The following is a 9974-nucleotide window of genomic DNA, read 5'->3' on the forward strand; positions in this document are numbered from 1 at the left end:
ATGGGCACAATAAAGGACAGAAATGGTATGGACCTAATAGAAGCAGAAGATATTTAAGAAGAGCTGGCAAGAATACACAGAAGAACTATTCAAAAAAGATCTTCATGACCCAGATAACCATCATGGTATGATCACTCACCTAGAGCCAGACATCCTGGAATGCGAAGTCAAGTGGGCCTTAGGAAACATCACTACAAACAAAGCTAGTGGAGGTGATGGAATTCCAGTTGAGCTATTTCAAATCCTGAAAGATGATGCTGTGAAAGTGCTGCACTCAATATGCCAGCAAATTTGGAAAACTCAGCAGTGGCCACAGGACTGGAAAAGGTCAGTTTTCATTCCAATCCCTAAGAAAGGCAATGCCAAAGAATGCTCAAACTATCACACAATTGCACTCATCTCACATGCTTGCAAAGTAATCCTCAAAATTCTCCAAGCCAGTCTTCAACAGTATGTGAACCGTGACCTTCCAGATGCTCAAGCTGGATTTAGAAAAGGCAGAGGAACCAGAGATCAAATTGCCAACGTCCGTTGGATCATCAAAAAAGCAAGAGTTCCAGAAAAACATCTATTTCTGTTTTATTGGTGATGCCAAAGCCTTTGACCGTGTGGATCATCATAAACTGTGGAAAATTCTTCAAGAGATGGGAATACCAGACCACCTGACCTGCCTCTTGAGAAACCTGTATGCAGGTCAGGAAGCAACAGTTAGAACTGGGCATGGAACAACAGACTGGTTCCAAATTGGAAAGGAGTACGTCAAGGCTGTATATTGTCACCCTGCTTATTTAACATATATTCAGAGTACATCATGAGAAACACTGGGCTGGATGAAGCACAAGCTAGAATCAAGATTGCTGGGAGAAATATCAATAACCTCAGATATGCAGATGATACCACTCTTATGGCAGAAAGTGAAGAAGAACTAAAGAGCCTCTTGATGAAAGTGAAAGAGGAGAGTGAAAAAAAAATGGCTTAAAACTCAACATTCAGAAAACTAAGATCAGGGCATCTGGTCCCATCACTTCAAGGCAAATAGATGGGGAAACAGTGTAAACAGTGGGTGACTTTATCTTTTTGGGCTCCAAAATCACCGCAGATGGTGACTGCAGCCATGAAATTAAAAGACGCTTGCTCCTTGGAAGAAAGTTATGACCAACCTAGACAGCATATTAAAAAGCAGAGACATTACTTTGCCAACAAAGGTCCATCTAGTCAAAGCTATGGTTTTTCCAGTAGTCATGTATGGATGTGAGAATTGAAAGCTGAGCACCAAAGAATTGATGCTTTTGAACTGTGGTGTTGGAGAATACTCTTGACAGTTCCTTGGACTGCAAGGAGATCCAACCAGTCCATCTTAAAGGAAATCAGTACTGAATATTCATTGGAAGGACTGATGCCGAAGCTGAAATTCCAGTACTTCGGCCACCTGATGGGAAGAACGGACTCATCTGAAAAGACTCTGATGCTGGGAAAGATTGAAGGCAGGAGGAGAAAGGGACGAGAGAGGATGAGATGGTTGGATGGCATCACCGACTCAATAGACATGAGTTTGAGTAAACTCTGGGAGTTGGTGATGTCCAGGGAGGCCTGGAGTGCTACAGTCCATGGGGTCACAAAGAGTCGGGCATGACTGAGTGACTGAACTGAACTGAACTGGGGTATGTTTATCTCCAGTCCAAGCAGATAATGCCATACTTTCTACCAAAGTAGTTCTACCACCTTTGCATTCCCATGAGTAGTATGATCTTCCCCATTTCCCTATATCTTCACCAACACTGGTGATATCTTTGTTTTGGTTTAACCACTCTTGTGGATATATACTGGCATTTCGTTGTGATTTTAATTTACATTTTCCCTGATGACTAATAAGGTCAAGCACTTTTACATATATTCACAGGCCATTTGGATTTCATTTATAAGGTGCTTGTTTGTGGTACTTGGCCTACTTTTCTACTGAAGTGTTTTGACTTTTTCTTATTTTTTAGTAGTTGTTCTCCTACTCTGTAGCTTGATTTTTCACCATCTTAATGGTACTTTTTGATGAAGTTTTTTTCCTCTGTTTTAGCTTACAGTTTTTATTATAACCAAGTAGATTTACCAAACACAGAATTCAGTAGACTTAAAATTCTATTGCATTATATCATGCAAAACTGATTTCTGGCTTGTAATGATTGGTGACTGCAGATCCACTTTTATTATTTCTACTGAATATTATTTCCCATATAGGCTTTCATACATTTACATATTCTTTTAACTTTTTCAGGACATATCATCTTTTTTAAAAAATCTATTTATTCATTTATTTTTGGTTGTGATGGGTCTTCACTGCTGTGTGAGGGCTTTCTCTAGTTGTGTCGAGCAGGAGCTACTCTTCCTTGGGGTGCACAGGCTTCTCATTCAGCACATATCATCTTATTTAATTCTTGCATTGTTGGTTGGTTGGTTGGTGTAGTTGCTAAGTCATGTCCAACTCTTTTGTGACCCCATGGACTATATAGCCTGCCAGGCTCCTGTGTCGATGGCATTTCCCAGGCAAGAATCCCGGAGTGGGTTGCCATTTCCTTTTCCAGGTTGATGAAGTTTTAAGAACTTGTTGTGCCTGCTGTGTCTTTATGGTGGGTTTTTTTTTTTGTGAATGTTTGTCCAGATGAATAGTTTTTCATCTTGAGGTCATACAAGCATTATCCTATACTACTATCTACTAAAGGCTTTTCTTTTAACTAAAGGCTTTTTTAGTTACTTTCATACTTCAGTTTGTATCAGCCTGCAATTGTTTCTGTGATGTGAAATTGGCATCACATTTTTTTTAATGTTATTATTTATTTCCGGCTGTGCCAGGTCTTCGTTGCTTTGCACGGGCTTTCCTCTAGTTGTGGTGAGCAGGGGCTACTCTTCGTTGTGGGGCACAGGTCTCTCAGTGCAGAGACTTCTCTTGTTGCAGAGCGCAGGCTCTCGGTGTGGAGGCTTTAGTAGCTGCAGCATGCAGGCTGTACAGTGCAGGCTCAGTGGCCGTGGCACATGGGGTTAGTCGCTCCAAGGCACGTGGAGTCTTCCCAGACCAAGGATCAAGCCTGGGTCCCCTGCTTTGGCAGGCAGATTCTTATCCACTGCACTACCAGGGACATCCTGGCGTCTCATTTCCCCTGCATGGACATGCCCCGTTGCTGCAGCACTGTCTACTGAAAAGGTCGTCCTTTTCCCCACTAAACTGCAATGTCATCTTTGTCACTAATCAAATGTTCATATACCTGTGGGTTTCCTTCTGGGCTGTGGGTTCTGTTTCACTCTTCTATACTTATCTCTCCTGTGTCAATGCCATACTCAGCTTTTAAATAGATCACAATAGCTGGAAGAGCAGTTTCCCCACCTTGTTCTTTTTAGTCATGTCTTAGCTTTTCTTGACCTTTTACATTTCTGTACTTGGCGAGGCTTGTGGGATCTTAGTTTCCCAACCAGGGATGGAATCCATGCCCCCTGTAGTGGAAACACAGAGCCTTAACCACAAGACCGCCAGGGAAGTCCCTGCACTTCCATACAGATTTTAGTCAGCTTACTAGTTCCTTACAGAAAAAACTAAACATAGTACGGATTTCTATTGATGTTGCATTGAACTTTTAGATCAGCTTGGGGAGAATTAACATTTTTATAACACTGAGTTTTCTGAACTGCAAGTATTTCGTCATTTGTTTGTCTTCCTCACCTCTCTCAGTAGTGGTTTATCATTTTCTATGTAAACAATCTTGCATACTTTTTGTTAGATTTAGTCCTAGGTTGTCAATATTTTGAGGCTATGTTAAGTTGTATTTTTATTTCGTGTGGTGGCTATATAGAAACATAATCACTTTTCTTGGTCAACTCTGTATCCAGCAACCTTGCTAAACTCCTTCTTCAATTTTTTTTTTTTTTTGGAGTTCCAGTGGGCTTTTATTGAGATAAATTAACAAATCAAGATTTTATCCACCATCTTTTCTTTCAAATTCAGCAGAGACTCTGGTCAACATATGTGCCCTCTTCAATTTTAATAATTTGCCTAAAGGTCTTCTAATTTATCTGTAGGTTTTCTTACAATCTGGAGACCAGACAACTACTGATGTTACTGTTAGGGTTGTTGCCTTCAGGACAACTGCCTCACCCAGAAACTGGAGACCAGTGGAGTGTGGAGTTCTGCCATTAGAGACACTTGCTTTTCAGCTGAAATCATTATCTCCCTTCTCCTTTCCAGGTCCCATGGACATGCGTCTAATTGGTGGAAGATATTCACAGTCATACCCTGGCAGCAAGGGAATTGCAATTTTTCAGGTTTCAGACCCCACCAAATAGAAGGAAGGTTATGATGTGGCTTAAGAGAACCAACCAAAATAACTACCACTTTAGCCAAAATACCAATCAAGACTGAGGGGAAAATAAACACATTTTAAGACAAAGGAGGTTTCTCAATTGCATTCACACTGAAAGAAGCACACAAGGCACTACATGAAAAAGGAAACTGAATACAGATTCAAGAAGCGTGTGGGGGTGGGGGGTGAGGAGTGAGAGAGAGAGAGAGGTATATAAGGTTTGAAAGCATTATAAAATCAGCAGGGTTTTGAAGGTGTGTTATGGGTATATGGCTAAACAAGTAGAAAATGTAAATATAACATGAAAGAAAGTCCAAACATAAATCTAAATACAGATGAGAGTTTAGTATGTGAAAAATATGGCATTTTAAATCAATGGGGGAAAGAAGGAACATTCAATACAGTGTACAAATTGAAAACCGCATTTAAAAAGTTAGAACTCAACTTCATTTTCTTTTCCACTTCATTCTTTACAACAAAATCCATTCAGCTAGCTCAAATATTAGAATACCTAAAAATCAAGCCACAGAAGTGGAGGAATTTTATAATAATCTTTAAGAGGGAAAGGCTTTTCTAGGTATGACTCGTGATCCAGAACACATAAATGAGTATTAAATTTAGTTAGATGAAACATTTTTAAATTTTCAACTAAATCAAAAGAATGGGGAGGGGAAATAATTTTAATCCATGTCTCTGATAAAGTATGATGTTCTACAATATATGATGAACTCTCAGAAATCATTAAGAAAAAGGCCAGCAGCCCAATGGAAAACTGGGAGAAGGCAGTATATGTATGGTGACACCAGGGCAGCATGAAAACCCTGCTGGGATGAGGAGCTGCAAATAGGTGTGCTCTGACCAGTTCCCTTCAAGCATCTGTCCCTTCTGCTCCTGCCGGTCCCAGAGCTGGGGATTTCAACCTAAGGAGACAGCCTTCTAAGTGCTGCTTCTCCTAAAGGAGATAAAGGGGAGAGCTAACCACAGGAATGATCAGCAGTGAGTGCTTCAGTGATGTCTGAAGATCCTGCATTCTTATTTCTCCTTTATTGCCCTGGAGAGACATGCACTAGTCATTGCCTTTGACCTTCCCCATTACACGCTATCAGAAACAGTAACTAAGATCTCGGATAGTGTATCAACTCATAGGTTAGGACAATTAGACACCTAAGGATTACAATGATCTCCAAGCACATCTCCCTGGCCCCTCACACATACTGTGGAGGAAGGCACAGAGGGGAAGGGCCAGAGCAGGACCCTCTAAACGACAGGACTAAGGAGGCATTGCTACCTCTTGCCAGGTCTAAGGAGAGTATTGTTACCTCTCTTGTCCTGGCCACCATCACCTGGGTACTGTCAGAGCTCCTAATTGGCCTTTCCACTGCCCTTTTACTCCTTTAACATTCCACTCTCCACAGTGAGCTTTTCAAAATAACAGAATGTCCCTCTTCTGCTTAAACTGTGCCCCCTCCTGTCCCAGTGGCTTCCAGGCTCCTTACTGTGAAGTAAGCACCCTGCCCACCTCTCTGACCTCAGCTTCTCCCCTCGGCTCTGCCCCGCTTTATGCTCCTTGCTAGTCCATGCTGCTTCCCTCCTAAGGGCCTTGCCACTTGCTACTCCCTTTTGCTCAATGCACTGTCCCAGATCTTCACACAGCTGGCTGCTTCGCATCATTCAGTTTCAGTTGAAGGTCACGTCCTCAGAAACTTCCCTGATCACCCATGTAAAGCACATCACCCTAGGCGTGATCAAACACACCATCCTGTCCTATTTTACAAGACCATCGCTACCCAGAGTTACCTGAAATTGCCCATGCACCTCCTGGCTTACTGTCTGACCCCACCTGCCCATCCCCAGAAGGGCTCTGTCTGTTTTGCTCACCATTGCATCCCAGCACCTCAAGTTCCTGATACTTGGGTGCTCAAAAAGCTTTTGCGAATAAACAAAATGAACAGATACATAACACATGTAACAGGCTAGTCTTCAGGAAAAGCACAACTGTCCCTGGCATTTAAATCTGAAATTTCTCCCATGCTTTCTCACAGGAAGATATGATGTAACACAGCAACCATCAAGAACTTTTTTATGGTGGCATGAAAGATGAATTTCATAAAGCTCTTTATTTTTTTTTAACCTGTCCCGTGGCATGTGGGGTCTTAGTTCCCCACCCAGGGATCAAACCTGTGCCCCCTGTAGTGGAAGCACAGAGTCTTATTAATCACTGGATTGCCAAGGAAATCCCATAGAGCTGTTTCTAATAACATCTTTTAATATATATTGGTGTGGTATAATACCTAAGAAGGGTATTTGGTAAAAAAAATTTTATTAAATGCAATTGGGTTGGAGGGAAGTTCTGTCAAAACCATACCATCCAGATATGGAGCTCTCTGATAATTATTTTAAGATCTTTTTTTTTCTAATGTGCACCATTTTTAAAGTCTGCTGAACTCGTAACAATATTATTTGTTGTTTTTTTTGTCCAGAAGGCATATGGAATCTTAGCACTTCCTGCACATGGGCTTCACTATTAAGAGAAATAGTATGTCTGTCTGGGACAGGGCTTGAATATATTTATTTTTAAAAAGTTCCATAGGAGATTCTGATGCATAACCTCAGTCGGACACCTCTGATCTGGATAATCCTCCATAAATATTACTTACCCCGACTGCTGTTTAGATATTCCACGTTGCCAGTTAGTGCAGTCAGCTGACCTGAGACCAGGAATGCAATCCTCCGGTGAAGGCTGAGGCCCCAAGAAGACAATGTACCTAAATAAAGGTACCTGTGGGTTGGACTGAGATTTCTTTAGAAAAATAATTCTTAAAGCTTTTTAGATTTTTACAGTTATACCAAAATCAAAAATTGGACCCCAAACTACAAAAATGAAATTAAAACTTTTCAGGCAGACCTATGGTGGGAAGATTGGTGTTGCAGTTTCTGAGAGTGCTGTGGTTAGGATAAGGCAGGTGAGCAGTTGTATGGCATGACATTCTAATTTTATCTCTCAGTATTCTTGAGAATTGGAGTTCTTGGGGGTGAGATACAGATGTGTGATAGAAGAAGTTCAAGTCAAAACCCTAAAGTCCTAAAGGGGCATGAGGGGACTTTTGGGGGGTAATGGAATGTTCTATATTGTCACATGGTGGTGGTTATTATACACATGTCAGAACTCATAACGTGTACATTTAAAACAAATAAATTTACTGCATGTAAATCATATCTCAGTAAAGCTAAGTCACACACACACACACACACACACACACACACACACACACTTGCCAGCTCTGAACACTGAAAAGGTCTAGAAAGAAAGACCACCTTCTACTAATGAGCACCCCTGGCACCTAGGGTATAATCTCCAGTTTTCCAACAAAAGGAACCAGGGCTCCTCGGAGAAACTCTAAACTATACGATCTCTCTATTAGATATTAGATACTAAGGAAGCTCTCGAGCACTACTGCAATTGTGTCAAAAGGACTTGAGACAAAAGATAGGACAACTGTGTGTGAAAAAGAATTAAAGAGGGTGAACCCAGCATTTCTCCCACCTTTCCCATACCCCTAAGCAAACAGTAGATGAGATATTTTCCTTCATACAAGTATTCTAGCTAATAAATAAAGAAGGATGATAGAATCAGAGTACCAGCATTTTGATACCTCTTAAAAACTGGCTGATCTGGGCATTGGTCAATGATTGCTGGTATTCCCCCAAGAGAAAAAAACAGACATTTACTGCCTATAATCTTGCCCACCTGCCGCCCCACACCAAAGTGATCAAGCCTCTGGAGTCAATTTCCAATCTATAGGAGATATAGAGGAATAGGCTAAACTAAACCAAGGTGATACAACTTGCAAAATCCAAACAGTAGAAAACACTGTAATAAACGTTTCATAAAAAAGTACAAATGAGCAGGAGAGTGCTCAAATCTATAAGGATAACAACCAACTTGAATAAAGTAGACCTTATTTGGATTCTGATCCAATTATGAGACAGTTTTTAATAGAAACTAAGTGGATATGTGTTTAGTAGTTCAGTCGTGTCTCTTTGCAATTCCACGGGTGATCCTACCAGGCTCCTCTGGTCCATGGGACTCTCCAGGCAAGAATACTGGAGTGGATTGCCATTTCCTTCTCCAGGGGATGCTCCTAACTCAGGGATCAAACCCGGGTCTCCTGCATTGCAGGCAGATTCTTTACCATTTGAGCCACCAGGGAAGCCCATAACTGGATATCTGATATTACAGATATGATTTTTTAAAACTTTTTATTACTACAACCCTCAAACATACACAAAAAGCAGTACAATGAACCCATGTACCCATAACTCAACAACTCAGGACTATCCCTATTTTTCACCTATATTCTACTACGTTTTTAAAACTAAATTTTAAAACAAGTCTCAGATATCATAATTTTTACTCAAAAATATTTAAGTACATGTCTTTCAGATAAGGATTTTTTTTTCTTTTTTTTTTCCATTTATTTTTATTAGTTGGAGGCTAATTACTTTATGATATTGTAGTGGTTTTTGTCATACATTGACATGAATCAGCCATGGATTTACATGTATTCCCCATCCCTACCCCCCTCCCACCTCCCTCTCTACCTGATCCCTCTGGGTCTTTCCATTGCACCAGGCCCAAGCACTTGTCTCATGCATCCAACCTGGGCTGGTGATCTGTTTCATAGACAATATACATGTTTTGATGCTGTTCTCTCGAACAGATAAGGATTTTTAAAAAGAAAAATAAAGCCATAATATCATGATCACACCCAAGAAAATTCTCAATAATTCCTTAGTATCATCTAGTGCTAATTTTTTCAGGCATGAAAATGGTTAACAAAAGATCCTGAACTAAAATGTTTACAAACGAAATGATAGCTGTGACCTGCTTTGTATAATATGGAAGGGTGGTGTTGGGTGGATGAGGTAAGACTGGTCATAGGTTAATGGCTGTTGGTACTGGGTGATATGTACATGGAGTTAATTATACTACCTTGGAGATGTCTTTGTGTTTGAAATTCTTCCCAAGAGCAAAAAATAAAAACCTGCTAGGTAAGGTCAACTCAGACAAGTTAGTCCACCTTTCAAGACATTGTACACAAATTATCAGTTGGGATATCTGCCAAGTTGGCAACGACAACACAGTCAACACAAACATAACCAGCACACAAAAGTTTATAGAATCAGATACTAATATTAGATTATGCCATTTAACATTTATTTTAGCTTGCTTTTCAAAAATCAATAAATGTTCTAATTTCGTTTTAGGTTAATCTTTGATATCTGAGAGTGTGCATAAAGACCTTTTCTTTCCTGATAACAAAACCCATTTCAGAGACTAAAAGACAGTACTATAGCACCAAAGGATAAAGTATCTTTGATCCAAATTAATCATGATATCCTCATGCCCTTGGACAGTGACTGGCCTAGTAATGATCGTGTGATTCAGTTCTGACGAATACAAGTAAACAAGCCTTCTGATTAGGATGTTTGGGAAAGCGTTTACTTTCCTAATTAAAAAGGGAGAGTCGTGGCTCGATAGCTCTTATCTCTTTGACTTTCTCTCTAACTAGAATGTAGCTGAGGTTAGAAACAGAGCAGCCACTTTGTGAGCAAGAAGCAACAAGTAGAAAG

The sequence above is a fragment of the Cervus elaphus genome, chromosome 5, assembly GCF_910594005.1.
Source record: "Cervus elaphus chromosome 5, mCerEla1.1, whole genome shotgun sequence".
NCBI lineage: Eukaryota > Metazoa > Chordata > Mammalia > Artiodactyla > Cervidae > Cervus > Cervus elaphus.